This window comes from Protopterus annectens, chromosome 10.part0, assembly GCF_019279795.1.
Source record: "Protopterus annectens isolate FY-2018-M chromosome 10.part0, PAN1.0, whole genome shotgun sequence".
Classification (NCBI taxonomy): domain Eukaryota; kingdom Metazoa; phylum Chordata; order Ceratodontiformes; family Protopteridae; genus Protopterus; species Protopterus annectens.
In genome coordinates, this window is record NC_056744.1 from 341327532 (window position 1) to 341351429 (window position 23898).

The 23898-nt window shown below is 40.7% G+C and overlaps 1 protein-coding gene across 2 annotated transcripts in view; it reads left to right on the plus strand.

Moving 5' to 3' along the window:
• TOR3A (torsin family 3 member A) overlaps nt 1-23898 on the plus strand; it is a 267583-nt gene that overhangs the window by 175213 nt on the left and 68472 nt on the right. The window lies entirely within an intron of this gene.

The following is a 23898-nucleotide window of genomic DNA, read 5'->3' on the forward strand; positions in this document are numbered from 1 at the left end:
AGATACATCTCTCACATATTGTATTTGCATGTTTTAGGAGTAGTAGCTTGTCTGTATACATAAGGCAATTGCTACATTGCCTCAAGATGCCTATGTCAATCAGGCTGGCTGGAGAAACGGTGGGAAACTGACCTTCCGTTATGCCAGGTGTATTCTGTAATAAGTGGTGGAAGGTGGGCTAGATGGACTAGGTTCTGTTGTAGTACTAGTAAAATCCGCTAATCTATAGGAGGTTTAGGGGTAGAAACCTGTCCCAGTGCCTCAAAAAGCAAGTTGGGCTGCTCTGTGGGCATCAGAGCACAGCTGCATTGCATGCAAAGAAGCAAAGAAACTTATGAGGGTTCCCTAGCAGTTATCTAGGGAAAATTTGACTGTTTAAGTGTTTGCATCTTTACACGGAAATATTGACCTCTGTTCAGCTATGCACAAACCCTATGTTTAAATAGCAGCTAAGTAAAACCATTTTCAAGCAATCCAACCAATAGGAAAGCCCAAGACTGTGCCTTGTTCCAATAATCCCCAACTCAAATGGGTCCTTGACTACACTCTTCTGACACAAGGGTGCAGGAGGGCCCTCTTAATTTAAGATGACTGGTTTTAGAGCTCAGAAAATGCCAAGCAGTCTAGACTGAGCAAGTCTGAATCTAGCCTGTGCTATAAATTGTTCAAGTACTGTTTAAAATGTTCATTCTATAATGGCAAAAGTAATACCAAAATTGATAGATCTGGATCATTGTGGTTTTGTGGAGGGAAGGCAAACATTTGACAACATTAACAGATAATTGATGATCAAGAGGGAAGCAGAATATGAGAAAATACCATTGTCGTTGGTGGGTCTTGATGCAGAGAAAGCATTTGACAGAGTAAGCTGGGACTTTATGGGAAGAGCATTGGAAGCACTTGTATTTCCTGAAAAAAAATATAAGGTTGATTAGGATGCTGTATAAGGGATGGGAGGCAAAAATTAAAGTAGGTGGGGTCCTCTCTGATAATTTCTGTTTGAGCAGAGGAACCAGGCAGGAGTGTCCTGTTTCCCCTTTGTTGGTTGCATTATATTTTCAACCATTGGCAAAAAAAATAAGGGACTCCGAAATTCAAAGATTTAATTGGTACTATAGTCAAGAAAAGCTGTTTCTATATGCAGATGATATTATTCTATACCTGACAAAACCAGAGAGAGACATTACAGTGTTGTGGAACATTCTGAAGCAGATGTTCTTCGTGTTTCACTGTTGCAGTCATCACATTTGGGTTATCTGCTTGCAGTAGCCCTCAGTCGGCCTGATTAACAAAGTCTTGGGTCTTGTGTTGGTTGCTGTCCCTTCTTCCATGACGTCAGGGGTATAAAACATGCAGCCGATACCAGTCTTCTGTCTTTCTTGCCGTGCAGTGCCCGAAGCAGAAGCAATTTGCAAGTGCCGGTCGGCTGACTCCTGAAATTTTCATTTTCGTGTTTCAGAACTGAAGTCTTCAACTAAAGCTAAGTAACCCTTTGGGGAAACTTTTTCTTGCTCCTTACCGATGTCAGTAAAAATTATTAATTGCATTTCTTGTGGAAAGCAAATACCTCACAAAGATTTTCATTCGTACTGTATTCCTTAAACCAAAACGCACGTAGGTTACACACAGCAGATAACTGTTAAAATAACAAAACTAGTAAGCGCTTTCACGGACTCATTCCGCTTCATCAGACTAAAACATTGAACTAAAATCCATGTTGCTTAAAACCTCTCAGTAACAGGTGCATCCAATAAACAAAGGTGTGTCATCTTAAAGCAACAGTATAAACAGTAAAACCATGTGTGTAACATTCGTAAAAAAATATAAAATTGTAGCGGTGCATTATGTGTATATAAAAATTATAGACTAATACGATAGGATGACTTACATATAAAAAAAATATACGTACAGTGTGTGTATATTAATGCTTAAGGGCCCTGGCTCTTAAATAGGGTTTAAGGGATACTCTATTATTCAAGCCGGGTGCTTTATTGGCTTCTAACCGTAGAATCCAGTTCTGCTCTAGGGATTCTGTTCTGTTCTGATGAACCGGAATTAGTACATGAAAGCGCTTGCTAGTTTTGTTATTTTAACAGTTTAATAAATATATCTGCTGTGTGTAACCTACGTGCGTTTTGGTTTTTGGATATATTCTTACTCGTTTGGTTACTTCATCCAGTACAGAGGGATTTTTCTTATTTTGTACTGTATTCCTTGCCTAGGTCCTGACCACAATGTACCTTGCTGTCGATTTTGTGCTTTATTTAATCAATGCACTATCCGTCGTCGGTATATTTTAGCCTCTAAATATTTTGGTTCTCTGTTCAGTTATCCAGAAATGTCTTCGGTAAGCCATCCGACTACCGGAATTCCAAAAAAACGCAAAGATAAAGACAGAGACAGGCCGCCTAGGTCCAAAGCTGCTGACGGCGCTTCTCCTAAGCCAGTCACCAGTTCGCCGGTACTCATTGAGGCTCTTTCGCAGCCCCTGATACCTGCTACTTCTGATTTGCAGGCCTCTACTGAGACCCATTCGGAGTCTGATATGCCGCGAGATGCTTCAACTGTGGAACCTGCGGATGTCTCTACCTTGGATGGGTCCAGAGCCGCTGTGCAGGCACCGGCTTCTGGGGGTGTATTCAGGCCTATGGACTTGCATATTAAACCGACACCTCCTTCTTCTTTAAGGCCTAAACCTCGAACCATGCCTAGAAAACCAACGCCCAGGCCGCATGCTCAGGCCTCTATGTCTAAAAAACTAATTATAAGAATGGCTGAAGATCTTATAACTTTAATCAGGGGAAGTCGACCACCCTCTTCTAAGAGACCTAGGACTGACATTGTTTATGAATCTTCTGACCAGGATTCTGATTTTTCTGATTGTTCTGATGATCTGGATTTACCCTTATCTACTTATGAGGATTCTGATGCAGAGGACTCTATTCCTTCTGCTTCCCCTCCAGAGGATTTTTCTTTTGGTGAAACCTTACATACTCTAAGGGAGGATTTCCACTGGGAAAGCCAAGATTTTTCTGATTCGAAGAAGAGGCTTAGGGATTTCTTACTCTTGCCTCAGCATAGGCCTTTAGCTATACCTCCTGTACTAGACATTGTTGATGATGCCTTTTTGGAATCTAGTTTGGCCTCTGATTCTTTGCCTTCTGCTCCCAGAAAACCTGAAACCTGACAGATATTACAGGGTTCCTGATTCTCACAAGTTCCTTTTTAAAAATCCTATTGCGGATCCAGAGACTATTTCACAGGGGCCCAAGGGCATTGAGGCCTCTACTGCCAAAACCCCTACTCCTTCTGATAGAGATTCCAGGGTGCTGGATAGATGGGGTAAGAAGGTTTACACTTCTGCAACCTTGGCCATTAGGCCTCAAACTGTCAGGTTCATATGTTAAAGTATCAGCAACATATTACTGGATTGCTTAAACAGAAAATGATGTTGAGTCCTGACTGTGCTGAAAGTAAGGAATTACAGGATTTGATGCATTCTGCTGAACAGGCTGGAAAACATACTTTGCAATGTGGGTCTGATTCTTTAGAGGCCTCTTGCAGGGCTGCTGTCACTGGGTCTTTACTCAGAAGGCATGCTTGGCTTATTTTGGCTTAAGGAGCAGTCTTTGCCTGATCATGTTAAAGCTAAACTGTCGGATCCTCCCTTAAATCAGGACTGCCTGTTTGGTAACAAAGCTGAGGAAGTTCTTTAAAAGATGGAAGATAAAGCTAAATCTATGCAAATTGTTAAAGATTTCTTACAAGTTCAGCCTCCAAGATTTAGTAGGCATTGGCCCTCTTAAGAATTGGTCCTTTCTGGCTCCTTCCAGGCCTTCTCAATCCAAACCCAGACACAGCAGAAATTCCAGGTTTCAGTCCCAGGGTATGCACAAGACTAAGCAGTGAGGGGCTTCAGCTTCCAAATCTGGGAGTAATAAGACTTCCCCCTATGGAAAACTGTCTCAATGACTTGTTTTTAAAACTTCCAAGCACTTCTCAACTGAATGCTCCTTTAGGGGGAAAGATTGGTCTGCAGGCCAAAAACTGGGAACTCATTACCCAGGACAAATGGGTTTTAAATCTAGTGTCCCAAGGATACAGATTTCACTAAAACTAAAATACAGAAAACTAAATACACTGGCAGACAGACTAAGCAGAAACCTCATGGACCCACACGAGTGGAAGCTGGAATCAAAGATCTTCAACATGTTGACAAGCAAATGGGGGAGCCCTGATATAGACCTGTTTGCCTCCCACCACAACTATCAATTGGACAAATTTTGCACAAGGACTCCCCACAAACAAACTTGGAAAGTGGATGCTCTGTCCTTCAGCTGGAAAAACCTATCAGTTTATGCCTTTCCTCCTCTGCCTCTGCTCTCCAAAGTACTACTAAAGATCAAACAAGACAAACCAAGGGTGATTTTGATTGCACCAGACTGGCCACGCCAACATTGGTACCCCCTCTTGTGCAGTGTGTCACTGTTGGCCCCATGGCACCTGCCTCACACTCCTGCCCTATTGTCGCAGCAGGAGAACCAGATTCTGCACCCTCAGCTTCATACACTGAACCTAGCAGCCTGGCTAATTACCTAATCTCTCCTTTACTATCCCTCAGTAAACTAGTGATAGATATCCTTTTAGAGGCAAGGAGGCCTAGTACTAGAAAATCTTATGCTAAAAAATGGAAAATATTCTGTGCCTGGAACCAATCTCAAGGGATGAGCACAGCAGTGCCCAATTTACCTCAGATTTTACAATACTTAACTGAGATGCTTCACAAGGGTCTGTCTTTCTCCTCCATCAAAATTCACGCCTCAGCCATTTCAACTCAGTATAACACAGAACCTCCCCTCTTCTCTCATCCACTGCTTAAGCAGTTCCTCAGAGGGGCCAAAAATCTATGACCACTCAGGAGAGCCCCAACTCCAGCCTGGGACCTTATCTTTGTATTCGAAAAGCTCACCCTTCCTCCTTTCAGGCCAGCTGCCACTGTGGATTTAAAATTCCTCTCTTGGAAAACAATTTCCCTTTTAGCAATCACTTCAGCAAGAAGGGTATCTGAATTACAGGCCCTCATGGCAGTGGAGCCTTTCATTATCTTTCATGCGGACAGGGTGTCCCTCAGGACCAATCCCTGCTTCATGCCCAAGGTGGTATCCAGTGTGGCCCTTAATCAGTCCAGTCATTTGCCAACCTTCTTTCCTAACCCACAGAACAAAGGGGAATGGATATTGCACTCCTTAGATGTGCACAGACAACTTAGATTCTACTTGGACAGGACTAAACCTCAAAGGAAATATGACCAACTGCTGGTGGCATTTGTTGCAGGGGCAGAGGGGAAGGCTATGTCAAAGCAAACCATTTCCAAATGGATAGGCCATTGCATTAATTTCTGCTACAAGCACCATGGAAAACCTATCCCACAGGGGATCAGACCCCACTCAACCAGGGCTGCATCTAGCTCTACAGCCTTTCTCAGAGGCGTCCCTACCAGGGACATCCTAGAAGCTGCTACCTGGAGTTCAGTACATACTTTCACCAAGCATTACCATCTGCCAATTTTCTCTAAATCCAGAGCTGGGTTTGCCACTGCAGTCTTGCAGGGCCTTATAGCTGGTCCTAATGCTATCTAAATTCCTCCTCCCATCCTTAGCTTTGGGAATCTACCCAAATGTGATGACTGCAACAGTGAAACACGAAGAACATAGTACAGTTGTGTACATTTACCATAAATGTAGATGTTCGAGTGTATTCACTGTTGCAGTCCTGGTTACCCTCCCTCCAGCCTTTTGGCTATACCTCTACTCTACTTTACTATGCTCAAAAGCTTTTTGGTGTATTTGCTTTTTTGTTGGAGGTATAACCTTGTATATTTATAGATTTAATTGCTTCTCATTAGGGGGCACCTGACATCTGGGGCAAGAAAAACTGATGTAATGGCATCGGCTGCATGTTTTATACCCCTGACGACCTGACGTCATGGAAGAAGGGACAGCAACCGATGCAGGACCCAAGACTTTGTTAATCAGGTCGACTGAGGGCAACCTGCCAGCAGATTACCCAAATGTAATGACTGCAACAGTGAATACACTCAAACATCTACATTTATGGTAAGTGTACAGAACTGTACTTTTCAGATCTTTTCAGGATACAAAATTAATGAAGCTAAAACAAAGGCAAGAGCGGTAAATTATGCACCACGTATGAATTGGTTCAGCAATATCCTTATTTATGGGGACATGATAAAATGAATTATTTAGAAGTATGGATTAAAATGATTCTGGTGTGGAAGCTAAGGATATGTGGGAAGAGCCTAAAAAGATAATAAAAAACTGAGAAAATGGAAGCTTTGTTATATGGATATGGATAGTAAGATACAAGCAGTTAAAATGTTTTTAGTCCCATTAGCCTTATACACAGGTCAGGCATATTTTTATAAATAAGAGAAGTTGTGGATAGCAATTAGTAAAGAGCTGAAGGACTTTATGTGGGGAGGGACACAGCAAGAGTCAAGTGGGATAAGCTGATTCTTCCAGTAGAACAGGGCAGATTTGGATTACCCGATTTGAAGAGGTATTTCAGAGCTACACAGTTAAGGCTCCTATACATAGAACAAGCAGAAAATGATAATTCAAAGTGGAAAGGGATGATGTAGAAACATGGGAGAAGCTCAAGAAACAAGGAGAGACTGGAATTTTGCATGCAAGCCTTTAACAATATTCATACAGAATATTATATTCATAAAGTAGTAGAAAGCATTCTAAGAACTGAACCAATATGGGAAAGGAGATTCTTCTGATAAGGATGATTGCAATTAGGGATACAGACAATAGTCAAGAGAGAGCTGGAATTTATTGGAGAAAACTGGCAAAGGAACCATGGTATTGGGAGCAAATAATTAATTAGAGAGGGAAAGTTGATAGAATGGGAAGATCCCAAGAATTTATTTGGACTGCAGGTTAGAGATTGCCTTCCTTATCAAGGACTGATGTCAGAGTACAGGCAATGAGAAAGAAATAGGGGGTCGTAAACGAAAGACCAGCACTTGTAGAGTTTTTAGTAGAATCTAGAACAGAAGCTGCCATTAAAAAAAGGAATGCTTAGTAGAGCATATAAAATATTGCACGATAAATATAAGAATCAATCAGAGGAAGTTAGAAAGGACTGGGAAGAGAGACTAGATAAGCAATTCACAAAGAAACGATGGAAGGATATATGTATGTCTCCCAAATATGCAACAAAATCTAGAAGATTTAGGATTTTTGCTTGGAAATTTTTACAGATATTTTTATACCCCAAGTAGACTCGAGAATTTTTCCTCAGTTAGACAGGAAATGTTGTAGGTGTGACGGGGCAGAAAGAGATAATTAGGAACTTATTTTCTGGGAGTGTGGTAAGTTGGTGGACTTCAAGGATGCCTTGTGGGATGCACTTTTGGAGAGGATGAGTGGGCGGATTGGTGTGAAGAGGGAGATGATTTTTCTGAGCTATGATACAGAATCAGAATTGCCTAGACTTGGTAAGGCCTTGCTGTGTCTAATTATGGTGGCTGCCAAAAAAGCAATTACTAGAAAATGGAAATCAAAATCTAAGCCAGCTATACTGGAAATAGTGAATATAATTACAGAGATAAAACAGCTGGAATTAGGATCTTTAGAAAAGGGTAGGAGCAAGCTACATAGGAAAAAAATGAGAATTGTGAGAACAATACATACAGGGGAGGAATAAGGTATAAAAGAAGGCAGGACTTAAATGAGCTATGTAATGTTTGACTGAAAATTATTGGGTAGATTATAAGAGATGCATAATGTTTGCATCTGGGAGTGTGTCAGTACGGTTTGTGATTTAAAATGCTTGCAACTAGGATTCTGTTGGTGTGGTTTGTTTTCATTTATATAAATGTATGCCTGTGTCATAAGTGATGGTTTAATAAAGATGTTTCTTTTTAAAAAAAATGCCTTTGACACTAATGACCTGAAAGCATCATTGATAGACCTCTAAATCTGAATATAGATCCTTCTATTGTGTGCTGGACAACTAACTAGCTGTCTGGCAGAACCTGTGTGGTTACGCAAGTGCCGCTTCTGAAATGAAAGCCATTACGAGTGGTGTATCGTAGGACTCAGTTTTGGGCCCTCTCCTATTTAGCATTTATTATACCTCCTCCACACACATTACACTTGTGACTCCTATTCCGCAACCCTCTCAAACAACCTTATTACTATCACACAAACACTTTTTTTTTTTTACCTTATTCCCAATTTCCATTTAATCTTTTAGCATCATTCTCAACTACCTTTCTCCCTCCCATACTGTTTTGCAGTGTATACATTCATTGTCACACCCTTCCCTAACAGCACCTATCTGTTCTACATTGTATCCCCTATTTTTCCCAAATAAACCTTCACTTCTTCCTATTTTACCTACATTTTCAAACTCTAACCTTTTAAACCTTCTATTCCTTACATTCCAGAGAAGATACAAGGACAGCCTAACTTTCTTCCTTCAGAGAAAATACTTTGTTCCTACCTACCCTCTACCAGGTTTCAAACTCCACCACTACTAAGTATCCTTCTGTCCTGCTACTTCTTGTTTCCACTCAATCCCTGCTCCCCACTACCTGCCAACTATAACATACAGAGCCCTTTACTTAATCATGCTGCCACTCAGCTTATCCTCTATTCTTCTGGTTCTGGGCCATCTCTCATCCTAGCGTGACTCTATAATTGTTCTCAATGTATCTCCAACCCTGTCCCAACCACCGATTCATACTTCCTCCCTAAACTCTCCACACGTCACACCAAACTTATTTAATGACACCCCTCACCTTTATTCCAAATATAGACTGATTAACTGCATCTCAACTCAAGCCAAAACAAAATTAGGTGTAAAATACTCTCCGAAAAGCAAGTATCAATAATTCCCCAGTATACTAAAATCCTTTTAGGAGGAGACAGTCACTGTAATCCTGGTCCCAACTATCACAAGGAACATTAAGACAATTCTCTTCCACGCAATCCTCTAACCGTGCAACAGTCAACCCCCAGCCCCGGTGATCTAACTTTTCCTCCCATAAATGTTAGAAGTATAAGAACTTACATACCTGGATTACCCAACATAAGTGTGATAGTCTCACTGTAACTGAAACTTGGCTTAAACCCAGCATAAACGACACAGAAATATACCCTCCAGCTATAATATTATCCATAATGACCATATAAAGAGGAAAGGTAGTGGTGTTGCTTTAATATTTCCCAACAACTGCCACATTTCCCCCTGCAGCAAATCAATACCGACATTTTATTCAGCAAAGCTTCTTATAATCCTCCAGAAATTAAACAACTGTAAACAAATAATGTACTACTGTTGTTTATATCTCTCCTGGTGACAATAAAGCTATACTGGTAGATATCCTACATTGGATATCTGTAACTATTCCACAAAAAGTAATACTAGGTGATGTGAATGTAAATTGGTTGGGCATAATCTCCAACTCTTCCACATCTACAGTGAACTTACTTGGTTTCACACAGCTAATTAATAGCCTCACACATTAAAGCAAGACATCAAATTCCATAATTGACTGGATCCTAGTATCGAACCTTAGCAAGTACACCACCTTGGGTACAATGTCACTGGCTCAGTGATAATCTCCCGATCTGTACGACCAGACATCTCTCACATCCACTTAAACAGCATGTTTATAAAACAACATGCAACCTTTCCAAGTTTAACCCAGACATGTTCATTGATACACTATAATCTATTAACAGGAAATTCCTAAAAGTCCTCCCATTAGATGACACTGTAAATTAATTCAATATACAACTTTCCTGAATATCCTAAATAGCCCTGCATGTCTTATAAGGAAGAAAATAAAACCAAATATTGTAATTTAGGTATCCAAAAAGAGTAGCATGCTAATACGGGGTAGAGAAAAAGTGTGGCAATACAAAAATATAAAACACCACAGTATCTTAAACTTCAGAATGCTTTGCAATTGTACTAAAAAGCAAATTAATGAAAACCAAAAAAACTATACTATAATAACTTTAAGAATAATAGTAAACACAACCCTAAAAGAATTCTGGATAGCCATGAAAAAAATTTGCATCCCAACCATAAATTCAACCCTAGCAATAACTCATCACTTGAAACCGCAATACAATTCAACTCTTACTTCATCGATAGTGTAACATCTGTAACCAAGGATTCCCCAACATCTAATCCTGACCCTGACCCTGCCCAGCAGCCACTCATCACCACCTTCACTTTCACCTTCAAACCTGTGCCACATCCTATATAAAACTACTCAAACTCAAACTGGCTCCTACTTCAGCTGATGACCTTCCAAGCAAATACCTTAAAATAGCAGCTGATAGCATTACCTACCCTGTTTCAATTCTTATAAATAGGTCAGTCCAGGAATTCCACATTGCCTCTCTCTGTAAAAAGTCACACATTATCCCTCTGCACAAAGGAGGAAATTCATCAGGCTTTACTAACTTTAGACCTACTAGCAATCTTATCCCCCTCTCCACAATACTTGAAAAATGTATTCAAAAACAATTGCTAAACTATCTCCAGCAGGAAGAACTCCTGCCCCCAACAGAACTTGGCTGCCGTCCTTCCCATAGTTCTAACAGTGCACTTCTAGCATATATAGATACAGTCATTAAAGCTAAAGGTAATTGCAAACTAATCTCCTCATTTCTGGACTTGTCTAAAACTTTCAACACAGTTTGTCAAAGCAAACTTCTATTTTGAATGTCCTCATTATGTTTGTCTCAGCCCCTCCTTTTATGGTTCAAAAAGCTACCTATCCAGTAAGTATCAGTCAGTGAAACGGCACTCCACCAACTCTGCATACCTCCCAATTACCACTGATGTACCACAAGGTTCTGTCCTTAGTCCCATTCCCTTTAACATTCTCACCAATACTCCAAATATCCACATAACAGGCCTCCCTAATTTAGTATGCAGATGACTTCACACTGAGTTGCACATCTGACAATGTGGCATACCTGCAAAAAAATACTTGGGAAGCTTTAACAGCAACTGAAACATGGCTTTGTAACTAACAACTCATGCTCAACCCTAAAAAAAAAAAACAAAACAAAAAAAAAAAAACATTTTCCCCAAATCCTCTCCCATGAAAAACAAAATTTATATTCCTCTCTGTTGATAATACAACCATTGAAGTCCCTTCTCATAGTAAATTATTAGAGATGATAGTAGATGATGATTTGACCTGCATATGTAAAATTGCAAAAGAAAAACTTATCAAAAACTATGGATGCTTTATAGAGCCAGAAATGTGCTCAATGACACGAAGTGCAGTTGTGTAAAATCTTACCATAATGGTAGATGTCCTTTCTTTCACAACAGTATTCATAATTTATGGGATTCCCTGCCATGGAAGCCCATTGTCTGGCCAGTCTACCAAAGCCTGCTGTTGCTTTAAGGTATGCTGAACTTCACCTAAATGCTCCTCATGTAGCGTAGGGTATAAAGGTGACATTCAGGCATACCATCTTCAGAACTGATTGCCCCAGTAGGAACAGCAGTCCAAGGAAAACCAAAGAGAACTTGCACATCCAGGAAGGAAAAAGACTAGGGGGATGGAGGGAGGGAGTGAATACTGCAGTGTTGAAAGCAAGGACATCTATAGTTATTGAAAGATTTTACAAAACTGTACTATGTCCTTACATTTACTGCTGCAGTATTCATAACTTATGGGAGAGTGCCAAAGCTCAAGAAAAAACTTGGCAGGAGGAAGCAGCAGTAGAGCCTCTAAGAAGCCATGCAGACGTTAGCAAAACCAGCTCTAGCTCTGGAGATACCATCCAACTTGTAATGTTTGGTAAAGGTATGCACAGAAGTCCAGGTAGCTGCTTCAAGAATAGAATTAGTGTCTGTGCCCTTGAAAAAAGCACCGGAAGAAGCCACAGCTCTAGTAGAATGAGCCTTTACAGAAGAAGGAGGGTCCTCTCCATGAAAAGTGTAACAAAATGAAATAGCCTTTGAAATCCAAGTAGAAATAGTTTGCTTGGAAACCGCTAATCCTAAAGACTTAGGATGAAAGGAAACAACAATTGATCAGATTTTCTGATAGCTTTAGTCATCCAAATAAAATCTCAGCTGTGTATGCACATCTAAGGTATGCAGCACCCGGTCACTGTCAGATTGCAGACAGGGAAAGAAGTAGGCAAATTAATAGACTGATTAAATGACAACTCATTAACCACCTTGGGCATAAAAGAAGAATTAGTACTTCAGGACCCTGTCCTCGTGAAATATTAAAAAAGGTGGACAAGCCATAAGGGCTTGCAACTCAGATGCCTATCTGGCAGAAGTAAAATCTAACAAAAGAACTGTCTTCCAAGAACAATGTTGCAAGGAAGCTTCCAGGGAGGAGGAACAGGCTTAATAAATTGCTTAGCCTCACCTCAAATCTAGAAGCTAAAGGAGAAGTCAAAGGCAGACAAGCAGAGATGGCTGATAAGTGGGCCTTAATAGAAGAATAGGCCAAACCAGCATTGAGCAAATCACACAAATAAGACAGAACCAAAAGAACATCCACAGAAAGTGGGTCCAGATTACAAGAGAGACAACAAATAGAAAACCTCTTCCATTTAGATAGTAGGATTTCGTAGTAGTAGGTTTCCTGGCCTCCTGCAAGACCTGCAGCACGTCCTCAAAAAAAAGCTGTCTGTGAAGAATCAAAACCCTATCACCCACAGTGTCAGTTGAAGCATGGATAGGTGGGGATGGATAAGAGACCCCTTGTCCTGTGTGAGGAGATCGACCCTGTAAAGTAACTTGTGATGATCGCCCTCGGCTAGATGCAGAAGTAGAGGGAACCAATGCTGTCATGGCCAAAAGGGGGTCACCAACAAGATCTTAGGAGCATCCTGTTGAATCATGAACCAAACTCTGAATGAGAGGAAGGGCAGGGAATGCATAAAGAAACATCCCCTTCCAAGAAAATGAAATGGCGCCCACTTTCCACACCAGAGGACCTGGGACTCTGACACAAAACAGAGGAAGTTGATTGCTTAGAGGGGCGGCAAAGAGATCTATTTGAGCAGTACCCCACTGGTGAATAATGTCCAGAAAAACATCCATGTGAAGCATCCATTCATGGGTTTGAGTGAAGGACCTGCTCAGAGTCTCTGCCACAACATTCTGATCTGAAGGAATATAAAGTACCTGAAGAGTCACTTGATACTTGACAGCAAGTTCCCACACCAGAAGTGCCACCTGGCAAAGAAGGCAATATCTCGTTCCCGTCTGTTTGTTGATATACCACATAACTGTGGTGTTGTCTGTGAATACCTTGAGAGGCCCCAGAGAGAAAAGAGGATAAAAGGCCTGAAGAGCCAGCATAAGAGCTCTCATCTCTTTGACATTGATGTGCTCCTTCTGCTGAAGAGGTGACCACACTCACTGAACCTTCAGGGATCCAAACATTGCACCCCATCTCACATCTGAAGTGTCTGTGAACAGATCCTGAGATGGAAGAGGAGGATGAAACAGGACCCGTGGATTCAGAGACAACTGCTGAATCCACCATAGAAGTTCCTTCTTGAGACAAGGGAGAAGGGGAATTGTAAAGTCTAGAGCATGCACATGTTGAAGGCACCCCGACTTCAGAAACCACTTTAACTTCTTAATGTGGAGTTTAGCCAAAGGGAGTATTGGAATGGTGGAAGCCATGAAACCTAGAGCTCTTAGAAACTCACTGGCTGTAATGGAGGCAAGGGGAAGAAGAGTTAAGAAATGACAGTTAAGGCCTTTGGAGGAGGCAGGGATGCCAGCATTGGCACCGTCTGAATCCTGCAACCCAGAAAGACATGATCCTGAGAAGGAGTCAGAGAAGACCAGGCTCTGAAGAAGAGAAATGGCAAAATGAAGATTTTGCAAAAGGACCTCCGGAGAGGATGCCTAAATCAGCAAGTCAAGTAAAGAAATATTTGGATCCCTTGAAGCCTGCAAAAAGCAATCACAGGAGCAAGGCATTTGGTGAATACCCTCGGGGCAGCAGAAAGGCCAAAGGGCAAGCACAGGACTGAAAATGCCAGAAAGCAACAGAGAAATGCAAAAATTTCCTGAAGAGAGGATGAATTGAAATATGGAGATAAGCATCCTTGAGATCTAGAGACATCAGAAAGGCCTGAGGGAGTAAGAGAGGAAACAGGGTCTAAAGGGACAACATCCAAAAGGAGGGCACCTTTGGAAAAGTTTTTAGATGAGAGAGGTATAGAATCGGTACTCCAAGTAACCTGTTTTCTGGGTACTAGAAACATTCTTGAATAAAACCCCTTCCCTCTTTGGGACCCATGCACCTCTTGAATAGTACCCCAAGACAAGAGATCTTGAAGAACCTTTAGGGGGAAAAAAGGAAGTTGTTCCCAAGGAGGCTGAGGAATGCCCATAAAAAGAGGACAGGAAATCCACACCATGAGGTACCCCTGGAGAATGATTGACTGAACCAAAGAATCCTGGGAGATTCAAAGCCAAATAGGAAGGGAAAGAGAAAGGCGAAGAGAAAGAGGAATGTGGCTGGAAACAGGTGGATAGTCAGATAGCACCTGGTTGTCAGGAAAGGAAGGCTTTTGAATCCCTGCAGTCAGAATGGCCTTAGCAGGAAGAGCCCATTTACCACCCTTTTTACCTTTAGCAGGAGGGTGAGATTGCTTACAAACAAAGGCTGGCTTAGAAGGGTAGTTTCTCTGAAATTTAGGCACAGGAGAAACAAACACATTTTTAAGTTCCTGTAAGGCCTTCTCCTTGTTTTGAAGAGACTTAAACAAACCAGTAGCTGCTTCCCCAAACAAAAGTTTATTATCCAGAGGAGCATCCATCAACTTAGCCTTAATATCATGAGGTAAAGGTTGAAGCCTAAGCCAAGAATACCTCCTCAGAACTGAACCAAAAGCAGCAGCCTTAGAAGAGGCATCTGCTGCATCATAACATCTGACAGAATGGCAAACTACTTAAGAGGAAGTCCCTAGTAAGGAAAGAGCATAAGATTTACTCTCTGAGTCTGGAAAATCAGAAAGAAGTTGACAGGCCTGAGAAAAAAGAGCTAACATATACCTTGACATATGGGTCTGATGATTAATAGCGCTAGAAACTAGAGTAGCCAAAGTGTAAACCTTCTTACCCAGCCTGTCCATGGTTCTGCTATCCTTGTCAGAAGGCAGTAACTTGGATGTAGAAAGCAGTTGAGACTGCTTATCAGAGGCTACAGACACCACAGAGGGGTAAGCAGCAGGACATTTGAACAAAAAAGGAACAATCCTCATGCACCCTATAAAACCTGTCAGACTTCTTGGGAGCAGGGGGCAAAGAATCACACACTTTAAAGGCACTGGAAAAAAATCTAGCAAACCAGCCAAAACAGGAGGAATAGCCACAGATTTAGGAGATTCCATGTGCAGTAACTCATAGTACCTCTTATAGATATAAGAAACCTGGGCACAATCACACCTAAAAATTCCATCATTCTAGAGATTGTGTCCTCAAAGGAAATTTCCTCAGAAGGAGTATCTGGACTGTTAAATTCCTCCTCCTCAGACCTGTAGTCTAAAGGAGAAGGAATCTGGGTAGAATAAGTAAGGGAGTCTTCATCAGAATCCACCTCTTCCTCAGAAGAATTCAGTTGCCTTGGGCTTTTTAAGTGTAGAAGATGACCAAGGAGGAGCAGGAAGTGAACCCTCTTGAGGAGGCCTTAATGAAAGGTAAAGCATTAAACAACCCCTGAGTAAAGGCCTGCCACTCACTTTGTGGATCCCTAGGAGCAGAAGAAACATGTTTAGTTTTTGGTTTCTTTTTTAAGGGAACTTCCATCCTAGAAAACTGAGACGGCCCTGTCTCAGGGCGGCATTCCACAACTGTAGTAGGAACTTCTTCCCTAAGAAGACTCTGCGGAACCCCCCAGCCCCCTTGGAAAACAATCAACCGTGGTTCCCCCTGAACGTCCGAAATGGATGCCTGCGAAGCCCCATCTGATGTGCTGCCTGTCAGATCCTCGCAAGCCTCCAACTCAGATGCGGCAGTGAAATCTGGCAACACATTCAGACGAGCCTTCAGGATTGTAACCACCTTGGGAGAAACCCCTGGCAGAGGCTGGACAGCAGAAGATTACGGTCTTACCTTTTTCACCTTCTTCCCTGACGGCTGACCCTCGGGGTGGAAATTCCATCCATAGTATCTTTAGCAAGAAGCTTAAGTTGCTGGTTCTGTAGATACAATGAAAGGGAAGAAAGCCTACTATGAAGGGTTTTTGGGACAAACGCCTGACAAATCAAGTAAGACATATGGTCGTGAGACACTCCTAGAAAAAAAAAAGGCACTTATTGTGGCAGTCTTTATGGGGAATCTGTCTCCCACACTGGCATTTACCCTTCTTGGATGACATTAACCCCCAAACAGCACAAAAAATTCAAAAAACAGAACAAAACCCCCAACTGGGTACTTATCTACAACTGTGAGGACCAAACAGGAGTAATCATCGGAATACAAACATACAGATAAAAACAGCATAAAATAGACAAAGGCAAACAGACCAACACTTAAAAACAGTTGAGGCTGGCAGCAAAGAAGTTCTGAGGAAGGCACTCCTAAATGTCACATTTGTGCCTTACACTACACAAGGAGTGTTTAGGTGACATTCAGCGCACCTTAAAGCAACAGTAGGCTTTTGTACACTGGCCGGACTTTGGGCTTCCACGGCAGGGAATCCCATAAGTTATGAATACTGCAGCGGTGAATGCAAGGACATCTAAAGCTACACTTGCCAGTACTTATCTCCTCCCCACACTTCTTTATGGTGTTTCCATCCTTGCTAACTTTCAGGCGTCACAAAAATCTAATCTTCAGCAATGCTATAACAAATTTGTTAAATTTGCAGCAAATACCTCTTTCAGAACCCACCACTGTATAGCACAAAATGTATTTATTTATTAGTTAGTTATTTAACATTTGTTTACCGGGAAAGTCCGACTTGGAACAAAGCCAATTTTCAGCGGAGGGCTGGGGAGAAACGCTCCAGATGTATGTCTTTGAAAAGTGGGAGGAAACCAGAGCACCCAGAGGAAACCCACACGAATGCAGGGAGGACATGCAGACACCACACAGAAGGTACCCCAGACGAGAATCAAACCAAACCACCTCTTGCTGTGAGGCGACAACGCTACTGCTCACCACTGCACCGTCCACACTGGGTAGTAGGCACTAAAAAGCCTAACTTGATTAGAACTGCCCCATAACTTAACATACACACAGCTTCTTAGCAGCTATGAAATTATCCAGAAACCATCTGGTTGTCCAGCACTAAATAACATCCTATACAACTATGTTCTTAGTCTGTTATTACTATCTGATGACCAAAAACTCCTGTCTATCCACAAACCTATCGAACCTACTTGGAATTTTCTGTACTTGCACCATGTTGCCAGGCCTGCAACTTATCTCTATCTATCAGGTAAATAACCTCCCATTCTTCAAAACGATTCTGAAAGATTTCCTAGCCAAAAGCTGTGTCCCTAAATATGGACAAATACCTGTTCATACCTTACATCTCCTTACTCTGCCTTCTTCGCTCACTTCCTTACTTCTATCAGTCTCTCCCTTGGCTTTCTCTCTAAATATAACATAAGCCTTCTTTTCTCACTTCATATTGCCATTCCTGTTTGTATTCTACTAACTTATATTTAATTTCTCTGTAAACAGGCTAAAATTTCTCTAACTGTAAAATCATTGCCCTATAACTTATATCTACTTTTAACTAATGTTTTAAAATTGTGCATAATTTAGTATAATTATTTAAAGTGTATTTGTTTTTTTGTATTATTTTTAAAGACTGTAAAATTGTTATTCTTAAAATATTTTGCAATACTTTAGAGCTTTTCTTCCCAGGCCTTTGCTGAAAATGTGCCCCTACCCAGTCAAACGTTCCCAATGATCAAATGCTAATTAATAAGTAAATAAATAAATTTCTCAGACTTTCAGGCCACCACTTCTGGTTTGTGATTAAGTTTGCAGATGACTGTAAATTGGGTGTTATTTGATCTTTAACGGACTCACAATTGCTCCAACACCGCTTAAACCATGTTAGCATTGGTGCAAGGACAATGGTCTCAAATTAAATGTAAAAACAAAATCTAGTGGACTTTACTTTGGTAAACAAAACTGTTTTACTTCCTGTATAAGAGATGCACCCCCATAATCAGACACTGTTGTAAGGGATCTGGGTACTCTTGTTAATAATTCCTTATTTGACCATCAAGTCACAGTAGTTCGGAAAGCCTTTTATATGGCCCATTTGGTTTCCAAAGGCATCTGAACTAGATCTAAAACAGTCTTAATTCCCCTGTACTCGTATATTATCAGACCCATTATTAAATATAATATACCTTTTGGCACATATTTATCAAAACATCACACAATTTGAGAGACCTCAGAGATTCAGGACTAAAAAGATCAGTGGCTTCAAAAATCTTAGTTATCAGAAGAGACTGGCAGCCCTTCCTCTGCATTCAGCCTCTTACAAACTCATCCATGGAGATCTATGTCTAAGCTTTCGTGCCATGAAAGATCCAACCCTATTTGATGTCCTGTTCCTTCACAGAACCAGTAATGCATCAAATAGTCAGTTAAAAGAACTAAACCTACATCAGCAGATAAATAAGACACTGGTGTGATAGATTCAAATCCCAACGTATTCCTCACCTCTGTAACGAACTTCCACTACATGTCAAGCAGAGTAGCACCAGTGCTACCTTCAAGGTAAACCCAATTCTGTCCTGGTCTATCTTGTCTTACTCTCCCTGAGGCCGGAGGGAAATTTTGAGTAGGGATTTTGGCTAGGCTTGAAATGGCCTACAGACCAGTTGCCTAGTATTTACCTATGATGAACCTATGAAAAATGGAAGAGTGCAGTGGCAAGATGTCTTCTTTGGATCTTGAAGATATTCATTTGGAAATTTACAGGACAGATAGAAGGATTTCCTGACTATGCTGGAAGCGTTGTCAAATGTGAAAGAATGATCAACATAAATACCCAGGTGTGTTAGGACCAGTTCTGTCTAAAAGGGAGTACCATTTAGAACATAGGGGCTAGGAACAGATTTTCTACTGAATGCTGATACACTGCATTTTATTTATTTAACTTGAGATTGTCTTCAGTACAACCATGTATGTGCATATTTCAGCCCTTGTTGGAGCTGTTTTGTATCCGTAGATGAGCAGATAACAGTGACCAGTTTGCAGTGATCAGCAAACTTGGTCAGCTACACTTCTGAGGTATTGGATTGGCTGTCTGCAAAACAAATGCCAAACAGGAGGGGACTTAGCACAGATCACAGTGTTACCCCACTAGCTACAATTTTATATTCAGAAGGTACCAGCAGCTTTTACAACCTGGGTTCAGTCAGATAGCCAATTGCAATACAGAGGAAAACATAGGGGTTTAAATGGAGTTTTCCAGTTGTTTCATCATACCAGCATGGGGATAGCATCAAAATTAATATTTTAATTGTGACTCCTAGAATTATGAAACAAAAACCCACAAAACCAAAGGAGACCCAGAATGTCAGTAATTACCGTTCTCCTTTTAAAGTTGATTTTTTTTTACATTGTGACAAACCCCCTTGCACCATCCCCAATGTACTGGGCAAGACTTCCCTATATATACCTGTACTACTTATTTTACTAACTCCAGGATTACACAATCTTGGAAAACAATGGAATACTTAAAAAGATATAGCATTCTCAGACTTGGTATATGGAAGCCCCCATTTTCACATTTTCTGTCTTGTTGTTTCGGGAATCAGAGTTATGAGTCTCAGAATTTAAATCTTTTTCCCAAACTTTGGTTCAACAAGTAGTATGCTGCTTACCAAGCTGAGATTTCTTGTAAAAAGGCAGTACTCCTATGTAGAGAGACCTCATTTGCATCAAATCGACTGGCTGCACTGCTCTGAGTGGTAGACCGGTTGAGTAACCTGGCATGTCGTGCAGTGCAGTGGTGCAGCAATTAGCATTGTCACCTCACAGCAAGAGGTTTTCCAGTTTAATTCTCGGCTGGGCTGCCTTCTGTGTGGAGTCTGCATGTCCTCCTTGTGCTCGCATGGGTTTTCTTCTGGGTGCCCCTGTTCCCTCCCACATTCCAAAGACATACATCTGGAACATTGCACCTCAGGCCTTCACTGAAAATGAGCTTTATCCCCTGTTGGACTTTCCCAGTAAACAAATATTAAATAAAATAAATAAATAAAATGTCTTGCCCACCAATAAAGCACTTTCTTCTGCCTTACCCAACAATAAGGTGCCTTCCTCTGAAGCATGAGTAGAATGAGAATTAATTTCTCAGTTCGGTGCAGACAAGCTTACATCACTGAAATCAATACTTTCCTTCTTGATAAGCTCACTGGAAGTTCGTACTGTTTGAACCAAGATTTTGCACTAGAGTTGGTATGAGTTTCACATGACAGATTACTGTAACCTCTTCTGCATGATTTCAAGTTTATAATCTGATACTTGTTTAGAGCCATGTGGTGCTGCGGTAGCATTGTCGCCTCACAGTAAGACGCTGTCCGGTTCGATTCTCGGCTAGAGCGTCTTCTGCGTGGAGACATGCGTGAATGGGCATACCTTCGTTGAAGGTTGTGCATCAGGGCTGGTAACTCGGCACGTAAAAATCAACTACCAATCATTAGCAGACCGGAGTTCCGCTGTGGCGACCCCTAACTGGGAAACGCCAAAAGACACAACAATTTGTTTAGAGCCATGTCCATCAAAGTTGCATGCTGCCTTCTTTGATACTATAGGCTGTACAGTTCATCAAATCATCCTATCTCCTTTGAGCAGTAATGGAGTCTTTCCATCTGTTTTCAAGAAAGCAATGATGTGACACCCTTTTCTGAAGTTTACACTTGATCTGGACAGTCTTGATAATTGTTGCACAATTTCTAACTATCTTTTTTAGTAATGATAGTGAGAACGTGATCTGTTCACTGTTTCATCCATTCTAATTCAAATTCCACACATAATACTGAGGCAGGCCTTTGTAGGGTTACATATGATCTTCTCATAGCTAGAGGTCCAATGTTGACACAGTATTGTACTCCTTCTTGATCCCTGTTCATCATTTGATGCTATGGATGACAAAATCTTACTAGATCATTACAGACTTATGGCGGGGCTCCAGGTATTATCATACACTGGTTTGCCTGCAGTCTTTCTAGGCTTACCTAATGGATAGCTTCTGATATCCTTTCCTGGTCCAGTTACTGTGCCACCTCCTGTATCCCACAGGAATTCATTTTTGAGACCTGTGTTATTCTCTGTACACATCCTTCTTTTGTATGAGCTCATTTACACGAGAGGCTTACCATATTCATCTCCTTTTCTCATTATAGATTTTTGCTGTAGATCCTTTATGCATGGAATTTTTCTAACATTTCATCATCCACCATGATAATACTGTTCAAGAGGGTTGCATAGAATGCTGCTCAAATATCAGCTAGTCATGGACTTCCAAGATGGCTGCACACTGATCAACAGCTTAAACAGTGTGAAAACAGAAACTGAGGAAAAAGAGTGCCATTTAAACTCTTTTTTGGTAAGTACACTGCCTGGATGCCAGCAAAGAAGAAATTTAGAGAACCTGAAAGAAAATCAACCAGAAGAGGTGAAGAGAAAATACTGTCTGGGAAGGATTCTGCAGCTGTTCATCAAAAAGAAAAGTTCTCAGGCTTCAGCTCTTGTTCAAGAGGCTGCTTCCAGTAATTTAGAGGGAAAAGAAACCAAATGTATTCAAAGGTGATTAAAATAAATAACATTTTCAGGGAGAATATCAACTCAAATAACAAAAAAGTCTGTAAAAAATGGAAGAAGCTTTAGCTAGCTGTTCAGATAAACTGATAAAACTGCAAAAATCAAAGGTTGAAAACCTGCGATTTTCTGCTATACCAGAGAAACTAGATGGAGTATTAATTTTTATTAAAGCACAAATAAGCAACTGGACTGGTGTTCTACAGCAGGATTTGTTAATTGAAAGGGCACATCAAGTGTATGCTCCAAACCTGGCCACAAGATAGCAGCCAAGACCTACATTATTAAAGATGCAATCATAACAGCAGAAAGAGTTGATCCTGATAAAAGTGTGACAGAAGGGAAAAACATTAGCAACTGGAGAACATTAGCAACTGGAGACAGCAGAGTGTTTATGCAAAATGATTATTCACTTTACCCCAGGCCGAAGAGAAACAAATTTATCCCAGCAGTTGGGGAAGGCTGAGACACAGGTGTGAGATTCAAGATGAGTATTTATCCTGGATCATCAAAGATGTTTTTTGATGTGCCAATAATAACTAAAATAAAAATGCAAAGTAATTAATTAAAAATGAGACACTGGCATTTTCCCACCTATTGGTTGAAAAGAGAGGGGTTTAAGGAATGGGTTTTGAAATTAATTCAGGAGCTACTAGAGAAGACAGAATTTTCTTCTGAAAACATAGGGAGTGGGGAAAAAATTAAAGTGGAGCTTAAAACTAGGGTAGAAATAAAAGAAAGGGAGGTATGGTTAAACAGTAACAACAATTATTTAGGGGGATTGACAAATGTTAAAGTATTGCAAAATAGGGGGAATATCTCAGAACAAGAAAAGGAGTAACTGCAGAATGCTAAACAGAAAATAATACTAAACCATGATTATAAAATGTTTGTCTGCAATGGCTAAAAGAATGGCAAAAGTGATACCAAAATTGATAGATATGGATCAGTGTGGTTTTGTCCACTTTCATAAAGGCCCATTTCAATACTAAACCATGATTATAAAGTGTTTATGTCTACAATGGCTAAAAGAATGACAGACATGATACCAAAATTGATAGATATGGATCAGTGTGGTTTTGTGGAGGGGAAGCAAACATTTGACAATATTAACAGAACACTGATGACCCAGAGGGAAGCAGAATGTAAGAAAATACCACTTTTATTGGTGGGTCTTGATGCAGAGAAAGCATTTGACAAAGTAGACTGGGACTTTTTGAGCAGAGCAATGGAAGCATTTGCTTTCCCTGATACAATTATAAGGTTGATTAGAAAAATCTATAAGGGATTGAAGGCACAAATTAAAGTGGGTGGTGTCCTCTTTGATAATTTCTGCTTAAGTAGAAGAACCACACAAGGTTGTCCACTTTCCCCTTTGTTGTTTGTATTATATTTAGAACCATTGCCAAAGAAAATATGGGACTCAGAAATTCAAGGATATAAATGGTATGGGTAGTCAGAAAAAGCTGGCTGTATTTGCAGATGGTATTATGTTATACATGACAAAACCAGAAAGGGACATTAGAGTGGTGTGGAACATTTTAAGACAGTTTCATATTTTCTCGGGATACAAAATTAATGAAGCTAAAACAAAGGCAATAGTGGTAAATTATGTACCCACAGCTAAATTGGTCCAACAATACCCATATTTATGGGGACATGATAAAATTAAACATTTAGAAGTATGGATTAGAAATGACTCTGTTGTAGCATCTAAGGATATGTGGACAGAGACTAAACAGAAGATAATACAAAAATTGAGAAACTGGAAGTGTTGTTATATGGATATGGACACTAAGATAAAAGCCTTTAAAATGTTTTAGTTCCTTTAGTCTTATACACAGGTCAGGCATATTTTTATCAACCAGAGGAGAAGCTGTGGATAGCAATAAAAGAGTTGAAGGATTTCACGGATTTTATCTGGGAAGGGAAGACAGCAAGGGTCAAGTGGGATAAACTAATTCTTCCACTAGAACAAGGCAGACTAGGATTACCTAATTTGAGGGGGTATTTTAGACCAACACAGTTAAGGCTCTTATGCATAGTGCA